Here is a 13,921-nt window from a genome sequence, read left to right on the forward strand (position 1 = left end):
GAGGGAGGAAGGGAGGGAGGGAGGGAGGGAGGGAGGAAGGAAGGAAGGAAGGAAGGAAGGAAGGAAGGAAGGGAAGGTAGAGACTGTAATAAGTGCTTGTGAAGGCAGGTGTGTAATGTCATCCATTATTGCCCATTATCCTTATAAGCTAACATGGAACCTTTTCTTCACTTTCTCCTTGAAGCACAAATGCAGCTTCATGCAGAAGACAAGACTATTACAACTGACTGTAATTACGTTGCAACTTAAGTGGTTTGCAACTTTAATGGCTTTTTAAAGTCTTAAACATTGAATAAACCCACATATCTGCAAGGATGTTATAGAGCCCAAAGGACTCCAAAGAAAATTCTGAAACTTGCCAACTGAAGTATAGGATAAATATTTAGGGTCTCCCTTTATTCTCCAGAAAATACCAAGATTGTAATGATGATGATAGTCTTGATAATAAACAGCATTTAGTTTCCTTAGGGGAGGGCTTGCGAAATTGATACAGTCCTTTATGATACCATGCTATGGCTGGATTTTCTAGCTACTCTGTATTAGTGATGTCATTCCTTTTTTCATCCCACGACCTACCTGTCACTGACACTTACCTGCCCAAGCTTCTCCTCTCCCCTGAAAAGGGGAAGAGCAGAAAAAGATGGTGCGTGATTCCTCTCTGGCAGGAGATCACACCGGCTGCCGGGAGAGGAGAGGGCCTGGGCAGGAAGCAGCCCAGATCTCTCCAGTTAGCAGCTGCTCTGCCTGCCAAAACTCAGCAGCTGTGGGGATGTTTACAGCTGGGGCTGCCGCTGCTTCCCAGAACTCTCCCTCAGACCCCAGTCTGAGAAATCCTATCTGTCCTTCGGTGCCCCTTCAGCTAACGCCAGTTACTTTCTTCTCCTGGACTGTGCAAGTTTCTCCTACCCTGCAACTGCCGCATCTTCCACTTGAACTAGAAGCAATTTACAAGCAAATACCTTATTCCTTTTCTTGAGAGTCATTCTGTACCACCGTTACCACGGTCTTGCCTGTCTTCTCTACCCCTAACTAAAATCATGGAGCACAGAATCAGTCCTGTTACTGTCTGTGTCCAGACCAGAGAAGGGCCTCATCTAACACAGCTTCCTCTGCAGCTTGAAATAGTTCATGGTAGCAGTGCCTGTTGATCTCACAATAGAAGAACCCCGGCACAGGGAGGGCTTTCTCTGCTGTCTGACCGTGTAGCCGCCATCCCACAACACAAAAAAAGCTGCTTCATGTGTGTATTTCAGGTTGCAAGAATAGTTTCAGATTTGTGTAACGCTGTTTCAGAACACAGTTGATTGCTTGGGGTTCGCGCTGTGAGTGCAATTAGGCCAACAAATCTGATGGACACAGGTGGACACTGTGGTGGGAAAGGACAGCTAGGTCTTCATTTACTCAAGCAAGAACTCACTGCATGGAGGTGCTCAGGGTAAGAAGCTTGATACACTATTTTGCACCCAGGCCCCATCCTCAGAAAGCACACCTTCCATCCAGGGAGGGAGACACACTTTCAATGACAGTGTCTAGGTGTGACAAGGGTTACAGACAGTGCTCTGAGGATGGTGGGCTGCCAGGTCAGGGAAGGCCTGTCTGTATACTGGCCTAAAGGGTGTTCAGAAAACTCCCAATTAAAGTCACTTAATTGCCTTTTTTTTTAAAAAAAAAAAAAGAGTATTTATTTCTTCCATGAGAAGACAGACAGCTCCCCCAGCTGAGTCTTGATGCCACAACCCACCCCAGCCTCCAGCCAGTCCCAGATGACTGGCACGCACATGCCAGGCACACTCAGGGAGGTCTCTGGGTGTGAACCCGAAACCTTCCTATGCGTGTCAGCCTGGCAGAGCATTGCACTCCACCACTGCACCCCTGTCCGGCCCGCTGAACTCACTCATTTATTAAAGTACTCCTGGAAGCTTTGTTTTGCTTGCAAACTTCCCTCTGTGTGAGAGGGTCGCCGAGTGGCTGTTACTCTCCTGTGAGACGCAGACCCAGATCTCCGGATTCTGGATCCAATGCTTTGCTGGAGACACTAGGGGTCAGCAGCTTTCCAGAAGTGGTGAGCCAAGCCAGGCGCCCCAGTTTCCGGGGTGCTGCTAAGAAATGAGTTGGGGCTGATCCTTACTGTGAATGCTTTGCAAGTTTTAAGAGGATTGCAATTTTATAGCGTTTAAAAATTTTAGTTTAACATTAAACAAACCCGTATTTCTGCAAGGATGTTACGTATCTCAAAGAAGGACTCCAGAGAAAATTGGGAAACTTGCCAACTGAAATACAGAATAAATATTTAGTATCTATCTTTACTCTCCACAAAACACCAAAATTGTAATAATGACAATAGTCTTGATAAGAAACAGCACTTATTATAGTTAACTTAAGAGACAAAAGCAGGCTCACAAAATGGATGCAGTTGGGCTTTCCCAACTCCACACTTTCTTTTAGTAAAAACCGGAACTTATAGGAGCTGGCAGGTGGCATGGTGGTTGAAGTGCTGGACTCCCACACCGCCAACCACGGTTCAAGCCTTGGACCTTGTGGCTTATTTTCTCACTTTCCCTTTCTCTCTCTCTCTGATCAAATGTAAAAAATAATAAATTTTTAAAATTAAATAATTTATTAAAATTTTTAAAAATAAACCTCAACTTTAATTTCCTTGCAGCCCTAAACTTTTCCTGCAGACTCTGGGCGCTTGGGGGAGGCTGATGTGGTTGTGGGGCTTTGCAGTGTAGTCCAGGTTAATTTGCATGACCCCACCCCTTTGACCCCACATATTAGGGCAAGGATAAACATGTGACCTTATTTGGGGCCAATGAGATTAAAAATAAATTTGCTGCAGATGACTGGAAAAACAGTTCCCGCCTCTTCAGGGGGCACTGACCGTGACCCTTTTTCTTTCTCTATGTCCCAATACGGGATTAAAGAAACTCAAAGTCCTGGAGATGTGACAGTCGTCACAACCAGCAGGTGAGGGAAGACCGCTGTAGAGTGAGGGGGACTGCGCAGAACAAAACAAACAGCAGAGCCAAGAGGTTTCATGGGGAAAAGGGGCAGGGGTGAGGGGTGACAACTACTGAAGCCTCTTCTGACTGGACTTCCCACTCACATCGGCCAACAAACCTCCGCACTGAAGCCGGGTTGAGCTGGGCTTTCTTACGTGGTCTGCCGGTGTCCCGAGTGATACCTGCGGGCACAGAGGCAGCCACTACAACAAGCGTTGGGAAATACGGGGTGATCTGGGAGCTTCTACTTACCGAGCTTTAGGCCAGTTTGCTCTTCCCTGAACACACCCAAGGCCTTCTGCAAGTAAGAGGCTCAGAGACCCAGAACCTTGACTTGGGGGGCGGGGGGTGAGAGGACTAAGAAAACTGACCGCAGAAAACAAGCTATGCTCAGGGCCTCCCTCTTCTCCAGTTGGCTGTGAAGCCCTTTTCATTCATTGGTTCCATTTCCTTCCCACGCCCTTAGTAGTGGAGGGCTTTTCTTTTTGGAAATACAATGAGGTATGCCCCTTTAGGGAGGACCAGGAGGCTCTGCCATAAGCCTTTGAAAAGCAATGAACTGGGAGAGACTAGGTCCCCGGGGGGTCAGCCCTGAGCAGGCTCTAAAGCCTCGCATCTCTAAGGTAGGACTTCCTATAGTTCACTCAATGGAGTTTTAGCTATAATGCAATAGAGGACCAATGAATGGGTAATGGGAGCCCTAACACAACTAAACTTGACCACATCTCTCTATTTTCCCTAGGTTAGTGTACAAAAAGAAACAAACATGGAAGAGGGTTTTATATGTTCTTGGATTTTTGAAAGATGACAGGCGATAGTGATAACGGGAATTAATTTTGGAGTTCATTGGACCTAGGTTCAAATCTCAGGAACTCCTTTTACTGTGTGACTCTGTCCCTTAGTTTCTATTTGATGTGTGTGAAATGGGAGTGGATTCAGTGTACCTCTGACGTTCAATTGTAGTAACATATATAATGGGTTTGGCATTTCAAAAATAGTTGCTAGGGCCCCTCGGTGGTACTGGAAGCTGGTGGATGTTGCTACTTGGCAGGCCGGGACCGCACTGGAGGCCTGAGTTCGATTCCTAGCCCAGGCATGGTGTGAGTGTCTGTAGTCCCAACTACTTGGGAGGCTGAGGCAGGAGCATCATGACATGGTAAAAACAGGTGCTAGGGTTATTATTTCAATATTCCTTAGGAGAAGGAGCATTCTGACAGAAGGAAACAGTTCTCTAAATATTCCCAAAGTATATGTTTACTTGCTAGCCATGACAAGATTCCCTGTGCTGTCTTTCCACAGACACTCTTTGCAAGAGTGTCAAAATCCACATCCCTTGGGTAGGGTCTGTATCTACATTGAGCTCAGACTTTCAAACAGAAGACACAAGCTTCTGATAGTAATTGTATCTTTTTTTTTTTTTTTTTTTTTTGAGAGAGAGACTTTTTTTTTGCTATAGGGAAGACACAAAGAGAGAGAGAGAGAAAGTAAGAAATCATCCCCTGGGGAGGTGGCCACACTGCAATCCCTTCTCCTCCATTCTTTCAGGATTTTGAGTATGCATACATGTGCCGGGTATGAGTTCGGTGCCAGGATTCAGGACTTGAACTGTGGTTAGCCATGTGGAAGTTCAGTGCCTTAACCACGATACCACCTGCTGGCCCTGAGTAAGTTGCATCTCTGACATCAGCAATTCATTAATGATTTGATTCTTTAGGTCTTATTTGCAGTGAAATGCTCTGGAAAAAAAGTCACTAAAAAAAAAAATTAAAGGTTATGGAACCAGCAGTTAGCGTAATGGCTATGTCGCTGGATTCCCACGTAGTGGACCGTGGTTTGAGTTCCAGACCCGGTAGCTTAAACTCACGCCGGGTGTGTGTGCGTGCATGCCCAAGATCCCGAGAGGAGAAGGGAGGAGAAGGGATTGCAGCCTGGCCATCCCCCCAGGGGGGTGATTTCTCACTGTCTGTCTCTCTGTCTCTCTCTGTCTTTCTGGCGAGCGCACGCGCCCTATAGCAAAAACCTCTCAAAAAAAAAAAAAAAGAGAGAGAGAGAGAGAGAGAATGAAAGGTTATAAACATCTTATCTTTTCTTTTGAAAGATGTTAGCTCCTAAGGATTTTTTTTTTTCACTCAAAACTGAATGCTCAGAGGCAAAGCTTAGGACCCCCATCTACACACCTGTCCCAGGATTCCTGACCTAGCTACATAAAGAGAACATAAAATATCCTGGAACAGAGGCTGGAATACTGGCCATTTTTCTTTATCTTTTTTAGAATTATTTTATTTAACTTTATTTATTTATTTATTGACCAGAGACGAAGGTGGGGGGAGAGAGAGAGAGAGAGAAAGAGAAAGAGAGAGAGAGAGAGAGAATGAGAAAGCAAGTTCCCAGGTCTGGGATTCCAACCACGGGCAGCCACGTGGGAGTCCAGTGCCCTTAACCACCGCACCACCTGCCGGTCCCAGGGTCATTTTTCTGTGTTGCATGATTAACTCCTTCTCACTTTTCCTGTGGTATACTTTACTAGTCTTTCCTCAATATCTGTTTTCTCCTCCTATCTTATGAATAGATCTCTTCAACTCTGCAACAAACACACGCCTTTTCTGGGTGTATTGATGCCTGGGATAACAATTTATTTTCTAGCCTCTCTTGCAAACCAAGTGTGTTTATAAATAGACTAGATTCTGGCTACTGGATCTATCCAGAAGTGTTACACATGACTCCTGGGAAGTGTCCTAAAGGAAGGGGGTGTGTCCTTCCTCTTCTCTCTCTCCTTTCTGTAGGCTGGATTATAACACAATGGTAGGTATTTAAGCAGCCAGTAAGGACCATGAGGCAGAAAGTCATGCATTGTAGATGAGAAGGAAGACAAAAACTCCTTCAGCCTTCTAGAAACTGCCATGGATTCCTGACCTCCACACTTCTTTTACATGCACGAGAAGTAAAATCCTATCTTGTTTGAAGTGCTGACATTTTTTGGTTTTCTGTCACTCACAGCTAAACCTAATCCGAACTGATACTTTGCGATGTTCACCGTTGATGTTTTCTCCATTCGTCTGTGATATTAGAACTGCACTGTTTTTAACATGACAAGCCACTTAAAATGGAGTAGGGATTCATCAGTCACTCCCATCATACTCACTCAATCCCACACACAGCCTACAGAATGAATTCCACCCACAGGATAACATCAGAAAGGTCACCTCTCAGACAAGGAAAGAAAGAAAGAATTTTTTTTTTGTCTTTATTTTTTACCAGGCATAAAACCCCTTTGTTTACTTTACAGAAAACCATAAAGATGACTGCCTTCTTTCACTTTTGCTGGCAATTTCAGGAAGGGAAGACTATTTTCTCTAGTCGCAAGTGACACAAATCTCTCAAATGCCTACCATCAATTAAAAATAAAATACTTGGTTACTTGTAAGTATCAATTAGATACAATGTTAGGGACCTTGCCAATTAGAGCTAGGAGTACTTTCTAACGTTGCAATGTGACCTTGGAAAGTGACCAGAACTCATTATTCCCAGTTTATTCATCTAGAAAGATGAGGGCCCAGCAGGTAGCTGTGGTTAAGAGCCCTGGACTCCCACATGGCTGACCATAGTTCAAGTCCCGACCTGGTAACTTGCTTTCTCACTTTCCCTCTCTTTCTCACTCTGTCCCTCTTTGGTCAGAATTAAACTAAATAAATGAATAAATAAATAAAGTTAAATAAAATAATTCTAAAAAAAAAAAAGAAAAGAAAAGAAAAATGAAACCTCATACAGTGGCTTGCACCAGAAAACAAGTCAAATGTGTTAACATGGGCAATGCACACGTCTAGGAGGTGTTTTAACAAGGTCTCCTTTGTTCTTTTGCTTTGAACTAGTAGGGATAAGCCTATAGATTTTAGGTTGGTAGAACGGCCTTTTAATGTTTTAGTCATGGGACGGGACAGTTGTGCGTCAGTGAAATGCAATGCTCTGAGGGGCTGACCCGTATGGGAAGGTTTCTGGTTCATGTGAAGGACTTTCCTGAGTCCCTGGGTCACACGTGCGCCATGATCTGGGCTGGCTGACACTGGGGAGTGCAGGGGGGTCAAGAGGCTGGGTCTCTGTTGGGGCTGCTATATAACTCTCTCTCCCTCTCTCTCATGGAATACACATTTTTTTTTTTTAAAGAAAGTTTCATTCCTAAAACTAATTTATTCATTTACATTACTCTATTCATGATTTATCTGTTCATTTTGTTTAGGGTTCTCTTTCCTCCTAAAATTTCTTTTTTATCATCTCTTCTTTTTACTGAGTTGCTGTAACTCTCTTTTGGGGTAGAGTACGGATTTTCGAAGCACGTATGCAGTGTGTGATAATTAGAGGACGGGTATTACTATATTCATCGTTTCCCACAGAGAACACTGCATTATAATGTGTACCTTCAATGTCTTGTATTATGTATATAGAAAACAAAAAGATGACAAAACATGATTGACAGCATCCTTTTTTTAACTCAGTTACAGTATGGTGTTCTATAGCCACTTGCACCATCTATATGCATTCCTGTGTCTGTTAAATGTTTTATTCCTGAGCACATTTTTTAAAAGATTTTTTAAAAAATTATTGCCAGAGGGTATATATACTCACTGGAGAGAGAGGAAGGGAGAGAGAAAGAACTCCCCAATGGGTTGTAATCACATGGCAATCCTTTTTTTCTGTTTCTCTGTCCCTCAAGACTTTGGGCACATATGCACATGTGCCTGGTATGTGTTTCAAGTCACCAGGGCCGGGATTCGAACTGCAATTGGCCACGCAGGATCCAGCTCCCTCAGCCAGTGCACTGGCCCTGTTCACATATTTAATTGTCTTGTATGTTGAATGTCTCTCCACTGCAGTAGAGACTTGTGTGTATTCATTACTGAACCTATAGTGGCCGTAAGTATTTAAGACTTGGCTTCTTCAATTGCCAATCAGGTTTATAACAACAATGCTGCTATTCATTGTAGCAATAACTGTTGTTAACATGTATGATTTCAGATGTCAAGCACTGCACTAAGTCCTTTATTTCTATTATTTTATTAAGACCTATTTTAATAAGAAAATATTTTCTTCTAGAGATGTTTTTAAGGGTTTAAATTAAAATGAGAAATTTGTTATTTCCTGGGGGGGGGGGATGATTTCTCACTTTTCTACTAACTCCGTTTCTATCACTCTGCTCTCTCTGGTGAGTGCACACAACCTACGGCAAAACTAAAAAAAATAAATAAATAAAGAAGAAATTTGTATTTAATTTAAAAGGTCATCTAAAACTGTAATACCCAGAGGTACATATTTATGAAACTGCTTATCATAAAAGTGACAATAAAAAGTCCACATAGAATATATTAGTTTTGGGACCAGCAGTTGGCAAAATGGCTATGTCACTGGACTCCCAGGTAGACGACAGTGGTTCGAGTCCTGGATCTGGTGGCTTGAAGTCATGCCAGGCACTTAGGTGTGCATGCCCAAGATCCCAAGAAGAGAATGGAGGAGAAGGGATTGTGACATGGCCATCCCCCTGGGGGGGGGGGGGGGGTGATTGCTCACTTTCCCTGTCTCTGTCTGTCTCTTTCTGGAGAGTGCACACGCACTATAGCAAAAAAGAAACAAACAAAACAAAACAAAACAAACAAACTCTCAAAAAAAAAGGAATATATTAGTTTTCTGCCTTTCTTTTTTTTACTTTAAACAGTCTTTATCATTTGACCCAGGAAAACTAAATCTGACAGTTCCTGAGAAAACTATGATGTACTCACATATACTGCATGTAAATACATACTTAGTATAGTTGTGTGTACTTTCTCTTTCAGTTGTAAATAAATGTTTATGTTCTAGAATATGAGTTTGTAAGTAAATTGATTGCAATTCAGAACCTTCTCCCTTAGAGAAAAAGCATTTACAACAGTATCTTACTTATAACGCTGCTACCACCCCTGACGGAAAATTCTGCCTTATATAAAATCCTAGTATATGTAAGCTTATTTTTGCATGTAAGTTTTCCATAAATGCATGAAAATTTTGGACAATTTTATCACTCTTGTTAAACATAATGAGAAACTAAGGGACATAGAATTGGAAAGTGAAACAGAGAAAAAAGAAAGTCGAGATGTTTTGCAGAGCAGCCTTTAAAAAGGTCAAGGAAGGCCAGCCAGCTGCCCGGGGGTCCAAGTAGCTGGATTCCACATAACTGACTGTGCGATGTGAATCAGGGACCCAGCAGTTTGAAAACCATGCTGGGTGTGTTGCATGCACACTCAATACCCCACAAGGAAGAATGGAGGGGGGAAGACTGCAGCATGCCCATGCCCCATGGAAGGTGCTTTCTCACTTTCCCTCTCTCTGTCTCTTCCATGAACACGTCCTCTAGCAAATTAAAAAAAGAAAAAAAGAAAAGAAAGAAAGAAAAGGAAAAAGGAAAGGAAGAATCTGGCCCACAGATGACTCAACAATACATGTTTCTAAAAAATGGGATTTTAAAAAATATAGATTTAAAAATAGGGATCTTGAGGCAGGCTTCATGGCAAGGTGATTAAAGGAGCCAGATCCCACGGGGTCATCGTGTGGTTTGAATCTCAGTTTCAGTGCCTTAAAGAACTCGCCAGGTACATGTGTATGTGTGCCCAGAATCTTGGCAGGATGGGGAAATGGAGGAGACGACATTGCGGGGTAACCGTGTCCCATTATGGGGTGCTTTCTTCCTCTCTGTCTGCCTCTTTATGGCGAGTGCACACATCCTCTGGCAAAGTAAAAAATCAATGAATTAATAAGGGATTCCCACATACAAATCCCATGCCCTGTATTTTCAGGACAGCCATAGAGCCGGCCATGCACAGAGCTGTCCAGGTTCCCTCACACTGAGTTGATTCTCACCCTCCATTTCCTGGGGGCTCCCCTTCCTTAGACATTGGCCTGGCCTATATCCAAGGCATAAGAACTTGTACATATGAATTTAAGGTGTCTGCACGCAGACCGCTTCCTGTGTAAAAAGGGAAGTCCATGCAACTGTAGGTCATGGGCCCACAGCTAGTAGAGAACGCCCTGGCATGGTTCCGTTTCCCTTCTGTCCCTGAGACCGCACAGCTCACCAGTCAGTGCAGACCACAGGTGGAGACACTGCCATAAGGCCACACAGCAGCAGTGACCGCCCAGGTCAGCACTCCTCAGACACACAGGCTCCTGCAAAGTTCACCTGGCAGCGCCAGACACCATCTGTGTAGCATAAAGCTGTCATGATTCTTTGCCCTTAGGTGTTTGTGTTCACAACTCTGGCTTTGAACAGCTCTGAATCAGTCCTTTCCCTGCATGTTAGTGAAGGGGGCAGTTCCAAGATGGGCCCTGGGACAGAGAAGAAGTCTCTGGCTCTTGTGATGCAGGCATGATGTTATCATGGTCAGAGATAGGCCCAGAGGACTTATGCACTGGAGAGGGGCCTGAGAAACCCCTGTTCAACTGCACTTGTTCTCCCTTTCTAAAGATGGGCCACAGTAGGCATCAACTTGCTCATAAACTCAGAACGCGGTATGCGTGACATTTACATTAATGTATTTGTATATTTATTTGTGCTGTATGTTGAATGTATCGCTACTGAGTTAGGGACTTGGTTTTGTGCACTACTGTGCCCTTGGCAGTTAGAACCGTGCATGGCCCGTAAGAGATTCCCAGTTAATATATGTGGAATAAGTAAATGAATGAAAGCACCACTTCATTCTCCCTGGAAGCCTCCTCTTTCCAAGACCGTCCTCCATCAGCTACATCCTAGAGAAACATCAACCAGAGGTCCCAACTGCACTGAACTCCAAGCCTCGGGGTAGCTCCCCTTCAAATCCAATCTCCACCCTGAGTTATCTTTCTAGAATTTAAATCTATCATAACATTTCTCCCATAACATGCTGCAATACATTTCCCATTATTCTTAGGATAAAGTTCATTTCTTTTTTGTTTGTTTGCTATTGGGTGTGTGCACTCACCAGAGAGACACAGAAACAGAGAGAGGGAAAGTAAGAAATCACCCACGGGGGTGGGGGGGTATAGTCACTCCGCAATCCTTTCCCCATTCTCCTCTCAGGATTTGGGGCACAGACACATACACACACACACACACACACACACACACACACACACACACGCCTGGCGTGTCTTCCAAGCTGCTAAGTCTGGGAGTTGAACTGTGCATTAGGCCATGTGAGATCCAGCTACCTTAACCACCTGCCAGGTACATGTGCATGGGGGCCCAGACACCTGGCTGACCTAGTGACCCAATGTGTAATGAGGCTGAGAAGGTCTTTTTGATCTGTCCCCAGGGCACCCTCTGCACTCTGAGCATCCTTACTGAACTCTGGCTCTCTTGCACTCTTAGACTATATGGGAGAGGCCTGATTCAGCCATAGGTCCTAGCTTCAGTCCTTCATCGCCACCCTCTGACCCCTCCGCACGGTGCCTCTTGTGCTTCTTTGCAACCTCTGCTGGACTGTCTGCTAGCTGGCCAGTTAACTGTCAGGCTAGTCTTTTGACCTTGGTCACCTGTGAACCTGACCCCTACCTCAAGGGAACAGACAGAAAGCTCGTACTGGATAAACACGTCTTATTTTGTGCCTGCTTCAGAGCTGTGCTCCAGCTCACGATTCCATGATGAAGGGCTGAGGTACAGAGAGATTAAATTTGCTTAGGGTTTGGATTCACACTCCAGTCTGTGGACCTGAGAAAGCTTTCCTTCCACGGTGCCACATGGTGGGACTGGACCTTCCTCTTCCGTGAGAGCAGCCAGGGCAGGCATACCTGTGTCTGAGTGCCCTCGACAGCACTCGCATCTATGACCTCAGGAAGAGAGAATGCCCAAGGCGATGGAATCTGCCGGTGGTTATTCAAGGCCGCACACACAAACATCAAGTAAAGGCTCTTGGACCCCAGAGTAAAGGAATGTAGGTCAAATCATTGCCCTGCCCAGTGTCTCTCCCTCTGTTACCCAACCATTCTCATTTTCAAACGTGAGGCCACCAGCGGAAGATGGAAAATTTCGGGAGTTTTGCAACTACCATTAAAAACTAGGGCTCAAGACATCAAGAAAAGGATTTTTAAAATCACTTTTTGTTTTAGCTCATGATCATTCTAATTCAAAAGTTCAGATTCATATTCCTGCCGAAAGCCAACTGAGTATAGAAAACTTCGGTAGGCCTTTGGAAAAATAAGCCTTGACTGGCTCTTAGGAAAATAAATAAGGAGAAGGAAGATGTGGAAAAACAGCTAATATTAATTATGACCCGGGTACATATGTCACCATCTAATCCTTGTAACAATCCCCTGAAGTTAGGTACAATTTATAGCCTCATCTTACAGAATTAGAACTCAAGGCACAGAGAAGTCAAGTACTTGCTCAAAGTCACACAACAAGAGGGACAAAAAGGATTAGAATCAGCCTCGTTGGTTCCAAAACCTGCTCTTACCCACTATGCAAGACACTTTTCTATTGATAATTCATATAATAACAATTGTGAAATGACATCTATAAGGTTGCTTCCATGGCATAGTGGTAATGCATGCTCAAGAAAAGCGAGCTCCCCCATGGTGACCACAGTTCTAATCCCTGGCCATCTTGGCCTAAAACACACGAGGCAGGTGCGCAAGTGCCCAAGAGCAGATGGGCTGGAGGACCACCGGAAGGAGGTCGGGGTTTGACCAGACCTCAAGGAAGATGCTCCTCTCTCTCTCAGATGCACGTGCTCATCATAAATAAATTTAAAAAAAGATTTCTAAACACACACACAAAACCACTGGTTTGGTTGAGCTCCTGCACGAGTTTCAGCAGACCGAACTAAAATAGGGTTACTCACATTGAAGTTTCACTCCACGATGCCAGAATAAGATGTTTATCTGACCTTCCAAGGCATCAGGAAGGAAATAGTGACCAAATCCCCAAGTAGGCCGTTTTAGCCGCCAAGATAAGGAAGACCCTCTGCTTTCACCTTCACAAGGAAAGGAGCTTTGAAACAACCAATCTGCTTTCTGTTCTTTCTTCTTTCCTCCGCTGTTTTCTGCCTATAAATCAACCTGCTCTACCCAGCTCATCAAAACATTCACACTGTTTTGCAGAATGAGATGTCACCCAATTCTCGAATGGCAAATAGAAGTCAATTAAGATGATTAAACCAAATCTGTTGTAATTTCGTCTTTTGACAAATATAAATGGTACTTTCTAATAGTTACATTTTCCCTCCAAAATTTATTTCAAAATGTAGCGCAGTATAACAATGAACGCTTCAATGCTAATTTGTGTCTTATGAATGTGTATTGCGCACTACATACTCAGAAACTTCTCAAAGTTGATGTTATGTTTAACTCCTTTTCAAGTAACAATGGAAGAGGAGAAGGAAAAAAAATCCCTTGGAGTGAGAATCTGGATAAGATTTAGGAAATTACAAAGGAGTGCAGAAATTCCCCATTTTAACCTAAGAAAAACTGAACGGATTCTAATAAAATCAAGTTTCACAATGACCTGCTGATACTACAATGACCTGCTGATACTGTCATCAACAGGGACAACATAAATATTCAGGCATGCAACCACCTGGTTTCCAACTTAAAATTTCAGGCTATAGTAATGAGTAGGACCATTGCCACTCATTAATTTAGAGGATAAAATAGAAAGAAGGACCGGGCCAGCAGTTTAACGTAATGGCTATGTTGCTGGACTCCCATGTAGCCGACCGCGGTTCAAGTCCTGGACCTGGTGGCTTAAACACATGCCAGGTGTGTGTGTATGTGTGCCCAAGATCCTGAGAGGAGAATGGAGGAGAAGGGATGGTGGCGTGGCCCTCCCCCATGGGGGGTGATTTCTCACTTTCTGTCTCTCTGTCTCTCTCTTTCTGGTGAGTGCACGTACCCTCTAGCAAAAACCTCCACCACCACCACCA

This window comes from Tupaia chinensis, unplaced genomic scaffold (genome assembly GCF_000334495.1).
Source record: "Tupaia chinensis unplaced genomic scaffold, TupChi_1.0 Scaffold143935_1, whole genome shotgun sequence".
Lineage (NCBI taxonomy): Eukaryota > Metazoa > Chordata > Mammalia > Scandentia > Tupaiidae > Tupaia > Tupaia belangeri.